The sequence below is a fragment of the Rhinopithecus roxellana genome, chromosome 12 (genome assembly GCF_007565055.1).
Source record: "Rhinopithecus roxellana isolate Shanxi Qingling chromosome 12, ASM756505v1, whole genome shotgun sequence".
NCBI classification, from domain to species: domain Eukaryota; kingdom Metazoa; phylum Chordata; class Mammalia; order Primates; family Cercopithecidae; genus Rhinopithecus; species Rhinopithecus roxellana.
In genome coordinates this window covers 9,167,226-9,182,819 of record NC_044560.1, presented here as the reverse complement: position 1 = coordinate 9,182,819, position 15,594 = coordinate 9,167,226, and the positions used below count along the sequence as shown (strand labels likewise).

At 48.3% G+C, this 15,594-nt stretch overlaps 1 protein-coding gene across 10 annotated transcripts in view; it reads right to left on the bottom strand.

Moving 5' to 3' along the window:
* Positions 1–15,594, bottom strand: part of PLA2G2F (phospholipase A2 group IIF) — a 137,079-nt gene that overhangs the window by 38,085 nt on the left and 83,400 nt on the right. For 2 of the 10 annotated variants that reach the window (XM_030913375.1, XM_030913379.1), the window contains exon 2: positions 10,851–11,006. The exons of 6 other annotated variants lie outside the window; for them this stretch is intronic. The gene's annotated coding sequence lies outside the window, so the exon portion shown is untranslated. The remainder of the gene's footprint in view (positions 1–10,850; positions 11,007–15,594) is intronic. 2 more of the 10 variants (XM_030913376.1, XM_030913380.1) reach the window with 1 other exon arrangement.

Below are 15,594 nucleotides of genomic sequence, written 5' to 3'. Positions count from 1 at the left end.
CTCTGGGCCGGTGGCACCACCTGTGCCTCAGCTGACTGAGCAGTTTCGAGATGTGGTGACTCATGTGAGGTGGTGTCATAGGAATGAAGGACTGTGGGCACCGGGTTCAAATTCCAGTTCTATGCACCACTCTGTGTGGGGATACCCGTGGGGGCAGCTGTGCCTGTGTGTGGGAACAGGGTAGGGAAATCTCCGTACCTTCTCAATTTTGCTATGAACCTAAAACTGCTGTATAAAGTCTAGGCCGGGCGTGATGGCTCATGCCTGTAATCCCAGCACTTAGGGAGGCTGAGGCAGGCGGATCACCTGAGGTCAGGAGTTCTAGACCAGCCTGCCCAACATGGCAAAACCTCGTCTCTACTAAAAATACAAAAATTAGCCAGGCTTCATGGTGGGCGCCTGTAATCCCAGCTACTCGGGAGACTGAGGCAGGAGAATCACTTGAATCCGGGAGGCAGAGGTTGCAGTGAGCCAAGATCGCAACACTGCACTCCAGCCTGGGCAACAGAGTGACACTGTGTCTCAAAAAATAAAATAAAATAAAATAAAATAAAATAAAATAAAATAAAATAAAATAAAATAAAATAAAATAAAGTCTAGGTTTAAAAAAAAATTCCGGCCGGGCGCGGTGGCTCAAGCCTGTAATCCCAGCACTTTGGGAGGCCGAGACGGGCGGAACACGAGGTCAGGAGATCGAGACCATCCTGGCTAACACGGTGAAACCCCGTCTCTACTAAAAAAATACAAAAATCTAGCCGGGCGAGGTGGCGGGCGCCTGTAGTCCCAGCTACTACGGAGGCTGAGGCAGGAGAATGGCGTAAACCCGGGAGGCGGAGCTTGCAGTGAGCTGAGATCCGGCCACTGCACTCCAGCCTGGGCGACAGAGCGAGACTCCGTCTCCAAAAAAAAAAAATTTCCACTTATATCAGTGACTAACCATGTACCTTACAGGAGTAAACATTCTCTGCTTGTAAAGTATAAATGAAAATAAGAAGAGACCAACCTGGGCAACATAGACCTCATCTCTACAAAAAATATGAATTTGTTGTTGTTGTTGTTGTTGTTGAGACAGGGTCTTGCTCTGTTGCCCAGGCTGCACGATCGTGGCTTCCGGCAGCCTCGACCTCCATGGCTCCAGTGATCCTCCTGCACCAGCCTCCTGAGTAGCCAGGCACCCGAATGCCTGGGTAACTTGTGTATTTTTTGTAGAGATGGAGCCTCACTATGTTGCCTAGGCTGGCCTCAAATTCCTGGGCTCAAGTGATCCTCCTGTCTTGGCCTCCCAACGTGTTGGCATTACAGTCTTGAGCCGCTGCACTCGATTGAAAATTTTTTAAAAAGAAGAAAATAAGAAGGTGTTTGTGTTTGAATTAAATAAGATTAGTGTAGATTAAATTCTTAGCACAGCAGGCACCTGGCACAGGGTGTTAACTTTAAATGTTAATGGCATGGTTACTGTTGTTAGTTCGTAGTGACCAGATCTAAAGTCACCCCCAAGAGAAATCAGGAGGAGAAAGTGTCCTCCTCCTTCCGCACCAAGTCTTCTCCCAAGGACATTGGATGCATAATGTCCATTTATTCAAGAGACTCCATCGGGAGCTGACGACTCTTATTTGTTTACCAAATTTGGCCCAATAGCTCCCTATGGCTTTGCATTAACATCTCTCTTAATATTAATGTGGGCCGACTTAGCCATTATGATCCCCATTTCATAATTAAGGATCCTCCTGAGGTCCCACAACCCGAGAAAGGCAGAGCCACAGCTTCGCCCCAGCCTCTTCTGGCTCCATTCCTTCGCCACATCACGTTTGTATTGGTTAAGAAGCTTCCAGCTAAAAACTGTGACTCAGTGGGCTGAAACAATGTGGGCATTTATGATCTTACATGATGAGATGATCAGAGAGGAGGTGGTTCCAAGTCTGGCTCTTCAGCGCTTGATATCATCAGGGCCTGATTTCCTTCCTGCTCCTGGCAAGCCACCAGAGCTCTGTGTGTTGGCTTTGCCCTCTGGGTGACTCCCCTCACATCTCCAAGCTGGCAACCATGATGCCAGCCTGCAGGGTGGGATGTGACAGCATCCAGCCAAGGAGACGCTGTGTCTTCCTCTCTTCCTGTGTCTTCTTTTCCTTTTCTTTTTTTTTTTTTTTTTTTTTTTTTTTGAGATGGAGTCTCACTCTGTCACCCAGGCTGGAGTGCAGTGGTGCAGTCTCGGCTCACTGCAAGCTCTGCCTCCTGGATTCACGCCAGTCTCCTGCCTCAGCCTCCCGAGTAGCTGGGACTACAGGTGCCCGCCACCACGCCCGGCTAATTTTTTTGTATTTTTAGTAGAGATGGGGTTTCACCGTGTTAGCCAGGATAGTCTCAATCTCCTGACCTCATGATGCGCCTGCCTCGGCCTACCAAAGGGCTGGGATTACAGATGTGAGCCACCGCGCCCGGCCCCCTGTGTCTTTTTAATAAGTCCCCCAGCACCACCCAGCAGACTTCCCTGCAGGGCAGGTTCCCCTAACCCAGAGGTTACCCAAGACAGTGGGATGAGACTGCTTGGTTTAGATTCATTAGGCTTTATTTACCCCCAAGAGGGAACAGGATCAATGTCCCTGAGGGGTTGGGTAGCTGCTGGAATTTGTGTTGGGTGAGCAAGCCTGGAGCCGGGGACTGCAACCCGCTCTCACTTTGACCAGGAGCTGAGCTGTGCCTGGGGTGCTCCCATTTCTGACCACCTTACCACCAGGGCAGGCTTGATATGTAGTAGGTGATCAATAGGGATGTGTGGAACAAATAAATGAATTATGAAAGAATGAATGAATGAATGAATGAACCTCATACTGGCAAAGACATGGGATTTATTTAGATTAGGAGGCTAGATGCACAGGTGGGACCTCAGGCAGCAGGACTTGGAACGTCCCACGCTGCAAGTTCTCATCCTGGACCAGCGTTCAATGACTGAAACTGGACAAGAGGCAGCGAGGAAGGAGCGATTCCCAGGGGAGCCTCGGTTCTCCACCCAACCCTCTCAGTGCTCCTGGATGGCAGAGACAGCTACTGTGCTTCCTGTTCCCTCTGAGGTTAGACTCTGCCCAGTGTGGGAGGTGGAGTGGACACTGAACAACTGTGGTGCCCATTCACCCCTCCTCTTACCTACCTTGAGGCGCTGGTACTGTTACTGCATTTGACAGCTGTAGAAACTGAAACTCCAAGGGTGAGTCACTAGCTGATAAGTGGCAGGGTTGGGATTCGAACCCAGGTATCTCTGGCTCCAGGGCCATGTCCCACTCTACCTCCTAGCCACACCCAGGGACTACCAGGTGGGGGTGACGTGTGTCAAAGGCAGAAACCTACCCATTGGTGGGTACAAGCCTCAGGCCACCTGGGATGCAGGGTTCCACCTCCAGGGGGCCCAGCGCAGGACAAAGTGACAGGGACGACTTCTCCAAGGCCCTGCCTGTCTTTCCAGCTGAATCCTGCTTCCAAATGCCCATGTTCCTTCCCCACATCCTCGCCTTGCTGTGATGTGCAGGAGGGGCTGGGCTCCTGCCACCCCCTCCCCACCCTATCTCAGTGTCCCCTTGAGGAGGACTGGGGGGCATTCACACTTGGGCTTCCTGACTGAGGTCAGCCAGAGGGTCATCCTGACCTCAGGGCACCAGGGCAGCTGAATAGCCCATGTCTCCCACTGGGTGACCTGGCTTGTTCTCTAGAGCTCAGAGTCCCCTGTGTGTGTATATGTATGTGTGTATATATGTATATATATATATATATATATATATATATATATATATTTTTTTTTTTAATTCAAAATAAAGAAGAGGTTTTTAAAGCAGTTTGTAAAAGCTCAAAGCAAGGTCAGAGAAGGCAGGCTGAGGATTCCTCTCTGGTCCCTTTCAGTTTTTGGTTCCCGGCCAAACCCTGTCCACCTTGGGGCCTCTGCTGGGGGAAGCCTCCTCTGGGTCTTGGCAAGATGGGCTCCTTCTTCACCCAGAGCTCAGCTGAACTGCTTCTGCCTCCGAAAAAATGTCCCTGCCCTCCCGACCAAAAGCAACCACCTCCCACCCTTGGTTACTCCCAGTCTCCCTGCCCTGTTTTAATTCTCTGCTTTGCACTTTCTGATGGTTTTCTTAATCAGCATTCAGCAATTCACTTCTCTCACCCAACAATCGGCGAGAATATGAATGCGTTGGACACAGGAAGGACCACAACATTCCCAGCGTCAAGAACAATGCTGGGGGCACAGGACGTTTCTGATGAATGAATGGATGAATGAATGAATGAATGAATGAATGAATGAATGAATAGGGATTGATAGGAAGGCTCTTCCTATTTCTTTCAGCTGGGCTACTTCCCAGCTGTGTGACCTTTGGGCTTGTGGTTTTGTTACAAGAAAGGGGTCTGGATCTAGACCCAAGAGAGGATTCTGGGATCTCACGCAGGAAGGAATTCAGGGTGACCGCACAGAGGAAAGTGAAGTCAAGTTCATTAAAAAAATAAAGGAATAAAAGAATGGCTTCTCCATAGGCAAAGCAGCCCGAGGGCGGCTGGTTGCCCATTTTTATGGTTCTTTCTTGATGATATGTTAAACAAGGGGTGGCTTATTCATGCCTCCCCTTTTTAGACCATATAGGGTAACTTCCTGATGTTGCCATGGCATTTGTAAACTGTCAGGGTGCTAATGGGAGTGTAGCAGTGAGGATGGCCAGAGGTCACTCTCGTGGCCACTTTAGTTTTGGTGGGTTTGGCCGGCTTCTTTACTGCAACCTGTTTTATCAGCAAGGTCTTTGTGACTTGTATGTTGTGCTGACCTCCTATCTCATTCTGTGACTTAGAACACCTTAAGCATCTGGGAATGCAGCCCAGTAGGTTTCAGCCTTATTTTCCCCAGCTTCTGTTCAAGATGGAGTTGCTCTGGTTCACACACCTCTGACAGTTTTACTTCTCTCATTCTCAATTTGTGATTAGTAAAATTAACCAATAACGCCTACCCTTGAAAGGGAATTTTTGGCCAAATCTTCATCTCTTTCCTACTAAGAACCTCCTACCAGGGAGAAGGTTGGGACAGGGTAGAAGGGGTAGGTGGGCAGGTAGGAAAGGCAGGGACGTTCTATCACCTCCCAGCCCTTCTCTCAGGATGATCAGAAATTAGCCCTTCACCCTCTGCCAGGAACACTCCCCCTAATTTCAGGAGACCATTGAAGTGAGGTCAAAGTGCATTCTGCTGGTGAGCTGCCTCTGCTGGAGCCCCTTCCAGGATCCAGGGCTGGGCTGGGGTGAGAGGAAGCTGAGACTGTACCTGTTCCTTCCTCAGGATTCAGCCTTGAGATGATGCAGCAGCCGGCCCTGGCCCTGCGGTAAGCATCCCTCCCTGCCCCCAAACACCAGCCTAGGAACTGCAGAGCAGAAGGAAGGGAGGGAAATTCAGCCATAGTGGCTTCTGGCTTCCTGAGAGGGAATGGGAAAATGCCAATTTCTGGGTTCCCCTGTGCTAAGAACCTTATATACATTTTCTCACTTACACTTCCACTTCATTCTGCACGACCCAGCAAGGTGGGTATGATTTTTTAAAAAACTTAGGTGGGTATGACTGGCCGCACAGTACAGATGAGAACACAGGTTCTGATGAGTTAAACTTGCCTGCGGTAACTCACTCATGGAGAAGTGGCGGAGGCCACTTTGGGAGGCCGAGGCAGGTGGATCACTTGAGGTCAGGAGTTCAAGACCAGCCTGACCAACATGGTGAAACCCCATCTCTACTAAAAATATAAAAATTAGCTGGGCGTGGTGGCATGTGCCTATAATCCCAGCTACTTGGGAGGCTGAGACAGGAGAATTGCTTGAACCAGGGAGGCAGAGGTTGCAGTGAGCCAAGATTGCACCACTGCACTCCAGTCTGAGTAATAGAGCAAAAGTTGGTGCCCCCCCACCCACACCTGACCCCAAAGAGAAGTGGTGGAGGCTGGGCAAAAGTGAGCAAAAGCCATGTTAAGCCCGGGGTCCTGGTGCGACCCTCACCACCCCAGGTAGTGTGCTCCCTATGCTAGAACTGTAATAAGTCTGTTGCCTGGTGCACACAGCAAGTTAATATGCTGAGACACCAGGTTGCAGCAGAGAAGGAGGTTTAAACTTAGGGTCACCAAACAAGGAGACGGGAGAGAACCTTAAATCCATCTCCCTGAGGAGTTTGGGGCTGGGGTTTTTAAGGGTTTTGGAGTGGGATGAAGTGTGGAGATCACTGAATGGTGGAAGAGTGCAGGGTGATGTCACAGGACAGGGAGAGGAAGAACATGCATTCTCATGCCGATCTCGTTCCTCTGTGAGAGGCTTCAAGCTGGTGGCTGGAATTTGGGGTTTGAAAAACACCCTAAACAATCCTTAAACAAGTTGATCTTGTGATTCTAATGTCAGAAATCCTATCTATAGGAACAATGAAAATACAAATCAATTGTAGTGTCAGGAATCTTATCTATAGTAACACGAGATGAAAGTGGGTCAGTATCTAGTGCTTTTGTGACTTTTAGCAACATGGAAGTGAGCCAACGTGCAGCCTGATTAATGCTTCATTATCACCATATTTCTGTCCAGAATTCTTGAGGATGGCTTCAAAAGCAGCAGGTCTGAAACTTTATGGCAGACAAAATCACCCAGGGGAACAAGTTTAAAATGCAGGTTCTCTGGGCCCCACACCTAAACAGTATGATTCTGCAGGTCTAGGATGGAGCCAAGGAACCTGTATTTTGTAAACTGAAAATAAAATTCCAAGGCCTAAGAAGTAAAACTGTCAGAGGTGTGTGAACCAGAGCAACTCCATCTTGAACAGAAGCTGGGGAAAATAAGGCTGAAACCTACTGGGCTGCATTCCCAGATGCTTAAGGTGTTCTAAGTCACAGAATGAGATAGGAGGTCAGCACAACATACAAGTCACAAAGACCTTGCTGATAAAACAGGTTGCAGTAAAGAAGCCGGCCAAACCCACCAAAACTAAAGTGGCCACGAGAGTGACCTCTGGCCATCCTCACTGCTACACTCCCATTAGCACCCTGACAGTTTACAAATGCCATGGCAACATCAGGAAGTTACCCTATATGGTCTAAAAAGGGGAGGCATGAATAAGCCACCCCTTGTTTAACATATCATCAAGAAAGAACCATAAAAATGGGCAACCAGCCGCCCTCGGGCTGCTTTGCCTATGGAGAAGCCATTCTTTTATTCCTTTATTTTTTTAATGAACTTGACTTCACTTTCCTCTGTGCGGTCACCCTGAATTCCTTCCTGCGTGAGATCCCAGAACCCTCTCTTGGGTCTAGATCCAGACCCCTTTCTTGTAACAAAACCACAAGCCCAAAGGTCACACAGCTGGGAAGTAGCCCAGCTGAAAGAAATAGGAGGAGCCTTCCTATCAATCCCTATTCATTCATTCATTCATTCATTCATTCATTCATCCATTCATCAGAAACGTCCTGTGCCCCCAGCATTGTTCTTGACGCTGGGAATGTTGTGGTCCTTCCTGTGTCCAACGCATTCATATTCTCGCCGATTGTTGGGTGAGAGAAGTGAATTGCTGAATGCTGATTAAGAAAACCATCAGAAAGTGCAAAGCAGAGAATTAAAACAGGGCAGGGAGACTGGGAGTAACCAAGGGTGGGAGGTGGTTGCTTTTGGTCGGGAGGGCAGGGATATTTTTTCGGAGGCAGAAGCAGTTCAGCTGAGCTCTGGGTGAAGAAGGAGCCCATCTTGCCAAGACCCAGAGGAGGCTTCCCCCAGCAGAGGCCCCAAGGTGGGCAGGGTTTGGCCAGGAACCAAAAACTGAAAGGGACCAGAGAGGAATCCTCAGCCTGCCTTCTCTGACCTTGCTTTGAGCTTTTACAAACTGCTTTTAAAACCTCTTCTTTATTTTGAATTAAAAAAAAAAAAAATATATATATATATATATATATATACACATACACACACACAGGGGACTCTGCGCTCTAGAGAACAAGCCAGGTCACCCAGTGGGAGACATGGGCTATTCAGCTGCCCTGGTGCCCTGAAGTCAGGATGACCCTCTGGCTGACCTCAGTCAGGAAGCCCAAGTGTGAATGCCCCCCAGTCCTCCTCAAGGGGACACTGAGATAGGGTGGGGAGGGGGTGGCAGGAGCCCAGCCCCTCCTGCACATCACAGCAAGGCGAGGATGTGGGGAAGGAACATGGGCATTTGGAAGCAGGATTCAGCTGGAAAGACAGGCAGGGCCTTGGAGAAGTCGTCCCTGTCACTTTGTCCTGCGCTGGGCCCCCTGGAGGTGGAACCCTGCATCCCAGGTGGCCTGAGGCTTGTACCCACCAATGGGTAGGTTTCTGCCTTTGACACACGTCACCCCCACCTGGTAGTCCCTGGGTATGGCTAGGAGGTAGAGTGGGACATGGCCCTGGAGCCAGAGATACCTGGGTTCGAATCCCAACCCTGCCACTTATCAGCTAGTGACTCACCCTTGGAGTTTCAGTATCTACAGCTGTCAAATGCAGTAACAGTACCAGCGCCTCAAGGTAGGTAAGAGGAGGGGTGAATGGGCACCACAGTTGTTCAGTGTCCACTCCACCTCCCACACTGGGCAGAGTCTAACCTCAGAGGGAACAGGAAGCACAGTAGCTGTCTCTGCCATCCAGGAGCACTGAGAGGGTTGGGTGGAGAACCGAGGCTCCCCTGGGAATCGCTCCTTCCTCGCTGCCTCTTGTCCAGTTTCAGTCATTGAACGCTGGTCCAGGACGAGAACTTGCAGCGTGGGACGTTCCAAGTCCTGCTGCCTGAGGTCCCACCTGTGCATCTAGCCTCCTAATCTAAATAAATCCCATGTCTTTGCCAGTATGAGATTCATTCATTCATTCATTCTTTCATAATTCATTTATTTGCTCCATACATCCCTATTGATCACCTACTACATATCAAGCCTGCCCTGGTGGTAAGGTGGTCAGAAATGGGAGCACCCCAGGCACAGCTCAGCTCCTGGTCAAAGTGAGAGCGGGTTGCAGTCCCCGGCTCCAGGCTTGCTCACCCAACACAAATTCCAGCAGCTACCCAACCCCTCAGGGACATTGATCCTGTTCCCTCTTGGGGTAAATAAATCCTAAGGAATCTATACCAAGCAGGCTCATCCATTGTCTTGGGTAACCTCTGGGTTAGGGGAGCCTGTACTGCAGGGAAGTCTGCTGGGTGGTGCTGGGGGACTTATTAAAAAGACACAGGGGGGCGGGTGCAGTGGCTCACATCTGTAATCCCAGCACTTTGGGAGACCGAGGCAGGTGGATCACGAGGTCAGGAGATCGAGACCATCCTGTGGACCTCCTCCTCTCAGCCAGGGGCTTTCCAAAGTTAACCTGAAAAACTATTTTCAGGCCGTGATGGGAAGGAGAAGCCAGACATGCTTCATTAAACCCTCCTCTCTTTTGGAATTGCTCATAAGACAGACTCTATTAAGCCTGATAAGAAACATTTACAGTCTATTAACTTCGATGCCTGCTATCTGGAGGCTTCATCTGCATGATAAAACCTTGGTCTCTACAACCCCTTGTCATCACCCAGATGTTCCTTTTTATTGATAATAACTTTTTCAACCAATTGCTAATCAGAAAATCTTTGAATCTGCCTATGACTTGGAAGCCTCTGTTATAAGAAAGGGGTCCAGATCCAGACCCCAAAAGAGGGTTCTTGGATCTCATGCAAGAAGGAATTCAGGGTAAGTCCACAGAGTAAAGTGAAAGTAAGTTTATTAAAAAAGTAAAGGAATAAAAGAATGGCTACTCCACAGACAGAGCAGCCCCAAGGACCGCTGGTTGCCCACTTTTATGGTTATTTCTTTATGATATGCTAAACAAGCAGTGGATTATTTATGCCTCTCCTTTTGAGACCACATAGGATAACTTCCTGATGTTGCCATGGCGTTTGTAAACTGTCATGGTGCTGGTGGGAGTGTAGCACTGGGGGACAACCAGAGGCCACTTTTGGAGCCACCTTGCATTTGGTAGGTTTTAGCTGGCTTCTTTACTGCAAACTGTTTTATTAGCAAGGTCTTTATGTCCCGTATCTTGTGCCTATCTCCTATCTCATCCTGTGATTTAGAATGCCTTAGCCGTCTAGGAATGCAGCCCAGTGGGTCTCAGCCTCATTTTACCCAGCCCTTGATCAAGATGGAGTTGGTCTTGTTCTAATGCCTCTGACACCTCCACTTCCAGTTGTCCCACCTTTCCAGACCGAACCAATACACATCTTACATGTATTGACTGATGTCTTATGTCTCCCTAAAATGTATAAAACCAAGCCGTACTCCCACCACCTTGGGCACATGTTCTGAGGATCTCCTGAAGGCTCTGTTGTGGGCCACCAGTCATTCATATTTGGCTCAGAATAAATCCATCAAATATTTTGCAGAGTTTGACTCTTGGTCACGAATTTTTTAATTTTTATTTTATTATTATTATTATTATTAGAGATAGAGTCTCCCTCTGTCACCCAGGCTGGAGTGCAGTGGCGTGATCTCAGCTCACTGCAAGCTCTGCCTCCTGGGTTCTCCTGCCTCAGCCTCCTGAGTAGCTGGGACTACAAGCGCCTGCCACCACGCCTGGCTAATTTTTGTATTTTTAGTAGAGACAGGGTTTCACCGTGTTAGCCAGGATTGTCTCAATCTCCTGACCTCGTGATCTGCCCACTTTGGCCTCCCAAAGTGCTGGGATTACATGCGTGAGCCACTGCACCCGGCCTTGGTGGACAGTTTTTAACAAGTGCTTCCCAAGATCCTTATGTACCTGGCCAGGGATTACATGCTGAAAGGCGTGTAGGCCCCCACTCCTCTATCACCCCCACTACCTCCACTTCCCCTACTCACAGCACCTGGAGCAGACAGAGACCTGTCTCCATTGCCAACCCAGTGACGGAGCAGCTGTTCACACCAAGGTTTGTCCATCCTGTGTAGACATGGCTCCCTAGGCTGCCAAACTGGAGACCACATTCCTCACCTGCGCCCGAGCCTCCGATGCTTCATCTGTCAAGTAAAATATAGGGGAGGACTATGCTCAGAGCTCAGCTTGCCACAGGCCACCTTCCTGAGGTCTGGTTGAATATTTGCTTTTGGGTTTGTTTTTCTTTTTTTTCTTTTTTTTTTTTCTTTGAGACGGAGTCTCGCTCTGTCGCCCAGGCTGGAGTGCTGTGGCCGGATCTCGGCTCATTGCAAGCTGCACCTCCCGGGTTTATGCCATTCTCCTGCCTCAGCCTTCCAAGTAGCTGGGACTATAGGCGCCCACCACCTCACTCGGCTAGTTTTTTTCTTTTTTTTTTTTGTATTTTTTAGTAGAGACGGGGTTTCACCATGTTAGCCAAGATGGTCTCGATCTCCTGACCTTGTGATCCACCCGTCTCGGCCTCCCAAAGTGCTGGGATTACAGGCTTGAGCCACCGCGCCCAGCGGGTTTTTTTTTTTTTCCTTAATCTAAATTTATTTATTTATTTATTTATTTATTTATTTATTTATTTATTTATTATTTTATTTTTTGAGACAGAGTCTTGCTCTGTAGCCCAGCCTGGAGTGCAGTGGCACCATCTTGGCTCATTGCAACCTCTGCCTCCAAGGTTCAAATGATTCTCCTGCCTCAGCCTCCCGGCATCCATCACCATGCTCAGATAATTTTCGTATTTTTAATAGAGACAAGGTTTCGCCATGTTGGCCAGGCTGGTCTCGAACTTCTGACCTCAGGTGATCTGCCTGCCTCGGCTTCCCAAAGTGCTGGGATTACAGGCATGAGCCACAGCACCTGGCCTAAATTTATTTATTTAAGGATTTATTTAAGAAGGAAATTTATATCCCTCTGGAATAGGGGAAACAAGTATCGCTTGTCGTAAACAGAGGGTGACCATAAAAATAAATATAATTTCCCTTCGAGAAATGTGTCCCCCACGCCTGGCACCAAGGAGAGAAGTATGATTCTTATCCTTGAAGATGAGTTGGCATAAACTGACCTCACTATAGTAACCCTTATCTCACATTAGTTCCCCATGTTTTTCCTAGTGACTTCCCCACAATTCATTGTCCCTTGAAGCCCAAACCCACTTTCCTTTGTTAAAAGGCTATGGAAGCCCTGAGCCTAACCACTTCTTTGAGTTTTACTTATTTTATGTGAGCTCTCATGTGTCTAAATATTAAGAGAAATTGAGTGCCCTTTCTTCTACTAATATGTCTTTTGTTAGTTTCATTCACAGGGCCCCAGTGCAGGAAAATAAGAGAATAAAGGCCAGTTGTGGTGGTCCACGCCTGTAGTTCCTGCTACTTGGGAGGCTGAGGCAGGAGGATTGCTTGAACCAGGAAGGTCAAGGCTGCAGTGAGCAGTGATTGTGCCACTGCACTCCAGCCTGGGCAACTGAGTGAGACCCCATCACAAAAAGAATAAAAAAGAAAAAAAAAAAAGAGTAGAGGAAAAGTCTTTCTCCCTGACACTGACCTGCAATTCCCTATCAACACCAAAGTGACCAAAGTGAAAAAGCTCAGGTTACATGACAGAAAAAAAAAAAAAAAAAAAATGAGGCACAACAGTCTGTCCATCTTGACTGTCTGGGGAAAGTGTGCCATGGGAAAGTGGCAGGAGAAATACTCTAGTGTAGTAGTCAAGAGTATGGGCTCAGGGTCCCACACACCAGGGTTGTCAGCTCTGGGGTCTCTTGACTCCCAGCTATGAGATCTTAGGTATAAGTCACTGAAACTCTCCGAACCTCAGTTTCTTTACCTATAAAATGGGGATTCTAGCACTGTCTTCACACAGTGTTGTAAGGAAGGAATGACAGGAAGAGAGTACTGGGCAGCTCGGGGACCAGGGAGCTCAGGGCAGCTGCTGTTGCCATTGTCGTGGTGGTCATGAGTGGTACCATTAGCAGCAGCAGTAATATTCACTGACATTTCCTTCTTTCCCTACTGGGCTTGTCCTCACCCAGGGCAGCTTATTAGAGCTCTATGAAATGATCTGACAAGCCATGGGCAAGTGGCCTCTCCTCAGTTACCTCATCTGTGGCTGTCACTGTGACTTGGGGGACCGGGGCAGCCCACATTGTCACCGACTGGTAACGCTCCCCTTCTGAGACTGCAGCCAGGCTGGCTGCACTTTGAACGGAAGCCTTGCCTGGGCAGCTTTTTGAGCACGGGGAACCATGCTGGTTCAACACACATTGCCTCGGACAGAGAATCCAGGGTTCAACGCTTTCTATACAGCTTACCAGCGATGGCTCTGGGGCAAGCTCCTTAATCTCTCTGTGCCTGAGCCTCTTCATGCCTAGGATGGGGTGTTCTCAGGACCTCCCTCGTAGAGTTAATGTGACAATTCAGGGGTCGCAGGAATAGGTCACTGCCAGGGCATCGTGAAGGGCCCTTGGGACATTGTCCACATTGAGACCTGCTCAGTGGTATCCGGCAGTAGGAAAACCCTGGGACGCACAGAGGAGCCACAGTTCCCGTCCCACGAGAAGCTCTGTACCACGGCCGCAGGGAACCAGCTCAGGCTGGCGGGACTTGCCCCAAATGCCAGGATCTGAGAGTTTGGTTCAAGTTCTGGCTTCACTACTAACTTGGAGGCAACCTTAGGTGAGACACGTTTCTCTCTCTCTCTCGGTTTTCCACTCTGTAAGATGAGATGTTGTGAGGTGCAAATTGGGTCATGGATTTGAAAACACTTTGAAAAGCATAAAATGTGAAAAGGTCTGTGTAGAAGAGAAGTCTTTAAACTGGGTCTTTAGAACTTCAACTAGATGTTCAATAGGACAGTATAGCTGTCTCTAGATAGAGTTTCTTAAGACAATCACATGTAACCATTCTTGTAAATCCGAACGGAAGATGTAGCAATAACTTGCTTGCAACCCATGAGTTTATTTGAAACCTGAGTAATCTCAGCGTCCAGCAGCTGGTTCACTTTGATTTATGGGAAAACAATTATGCAACATTCTGAATTTACTGGATCAACAGTTTAGAACTGATGACTCAAAGAGACATGGTAACTAAAGAATTGTCAGGTTCTCTGAATCAGACTTGCCCTGATTTGATGAATGAGTTGTTCACTGATTCTCAGAACCGACAATTTTGGAATTGACGCATAAGTTACCTTGAGTTCCAACTTTTCTTTCTATAAGGTTTATCTCACTATCCCCCCAACTCTTTGCTGGGCCAGGAATAGGTCACTGCCAGGGCATTAACACAATGACCCCAAATTATTTTTAAAAGGTTAACCAAATTATAGGGGTTGTTTTCAGTTCAAAAAGGCAAAGAGGTGCATAACACATTCAAAGAAAATGTTCTATCAAAAGATGAAAAATGTTTTAAATACATTTTTATTATTTTATTTTATATGCGGCAAGGTCTTCCTCTGTTGCCCAGGCTAGAGAGCAGTGCATATCTCACTGCAGCCTTGATCTCCTGGGCTCAAGCGGTCCTCCCACCTCAGCCTCCAGAATAGCTGGGACTACAGGTGCACACAACTAATTAAAAATTGAAATTAGCCTCACTAATTTTTAATTTCTTTTTTTGTAGAGATGGGGTCTCACTATGTTGGCCAGGCCAGTCTTGAACTCCTGGCCTTAAGTGATTCTCCTCACTTGGCCTCTCAAAGTGTTGGGATTGCAGGTGTGAGCCACTGTGCCGAGCTTCAGTACATTTTTAAAGGAGAAAGCTATAAAATGTCCACGTTAGGGGGATGATGATGGTGATGTTTTGTTCTTTACTCATTAGGAAGGTGTACCTCTACCCCTCTACCCCTGAGTGGTGCACAGTCCCACATTTAGAAACCTAAAAAATTAGTTCCAGGACCAAAGCTTGTCTCAGTCTCTGGGGATGTCATCAAGCATACCTGCAGATATGTATGAATAGATCAAGTAAGCTTTGCTCATCTCTTGGCACAAAATAACAAAATAGTATGTGTGAGTGACCCATACGGCTCTCCAGGGCTTGCACCCCTTCCCAGTGTCCCACACCTGACCATTGGTTGCATCACTGGGGAGCTGGTTGACAGATACAGATGTCCAGGCCCTAGACCATCTGTGTTGATTCCTTTCGGAGCTCTGGTCATTCTGATGCAGCCCTTCTACCTGTCAGTCCCTGGGACAGCCTCAGAATCCACCAGGTCCCAGCCGGGCAGAGCTTTCTCCTCTCCCCTAGGCCTGGATTCCTTCTGTCTCAGGGGAGGCTGTGCCGTGCCACTGAGGAGAGGTGCTCACTGAACAGGAGTCACGAGGTTCCCCCTGTGGGAGGAGGAGGCTGAGTGATGGTAAATCAGACCCTTTACACACAGCACATGCCAATCTCTGCTGGCTTTGGTGGAGATGGAGCTGAGGGGCTCATGGCAAACTGCCACCTTCCTGCTTAGACATAGCTGCTTTCATTTTTGTTTTTGAGACAGGTCCTCGCTCTGTCACCCAGGCTGGAGTGCAGTGGCATGATTACAGCTCACTGCAGCCTCAACCTCCTGGGTCAAGCAATCCTCCCACCTCAGTTTCCTGAGTAGTTGGGATTACAGGTGTGGACCACCACATCCAGATAATTTTTAAATATTTTGTAGAGATGGAATCTCACTGTATTGCCCAGGCTGGTCTCAAACTCCTGG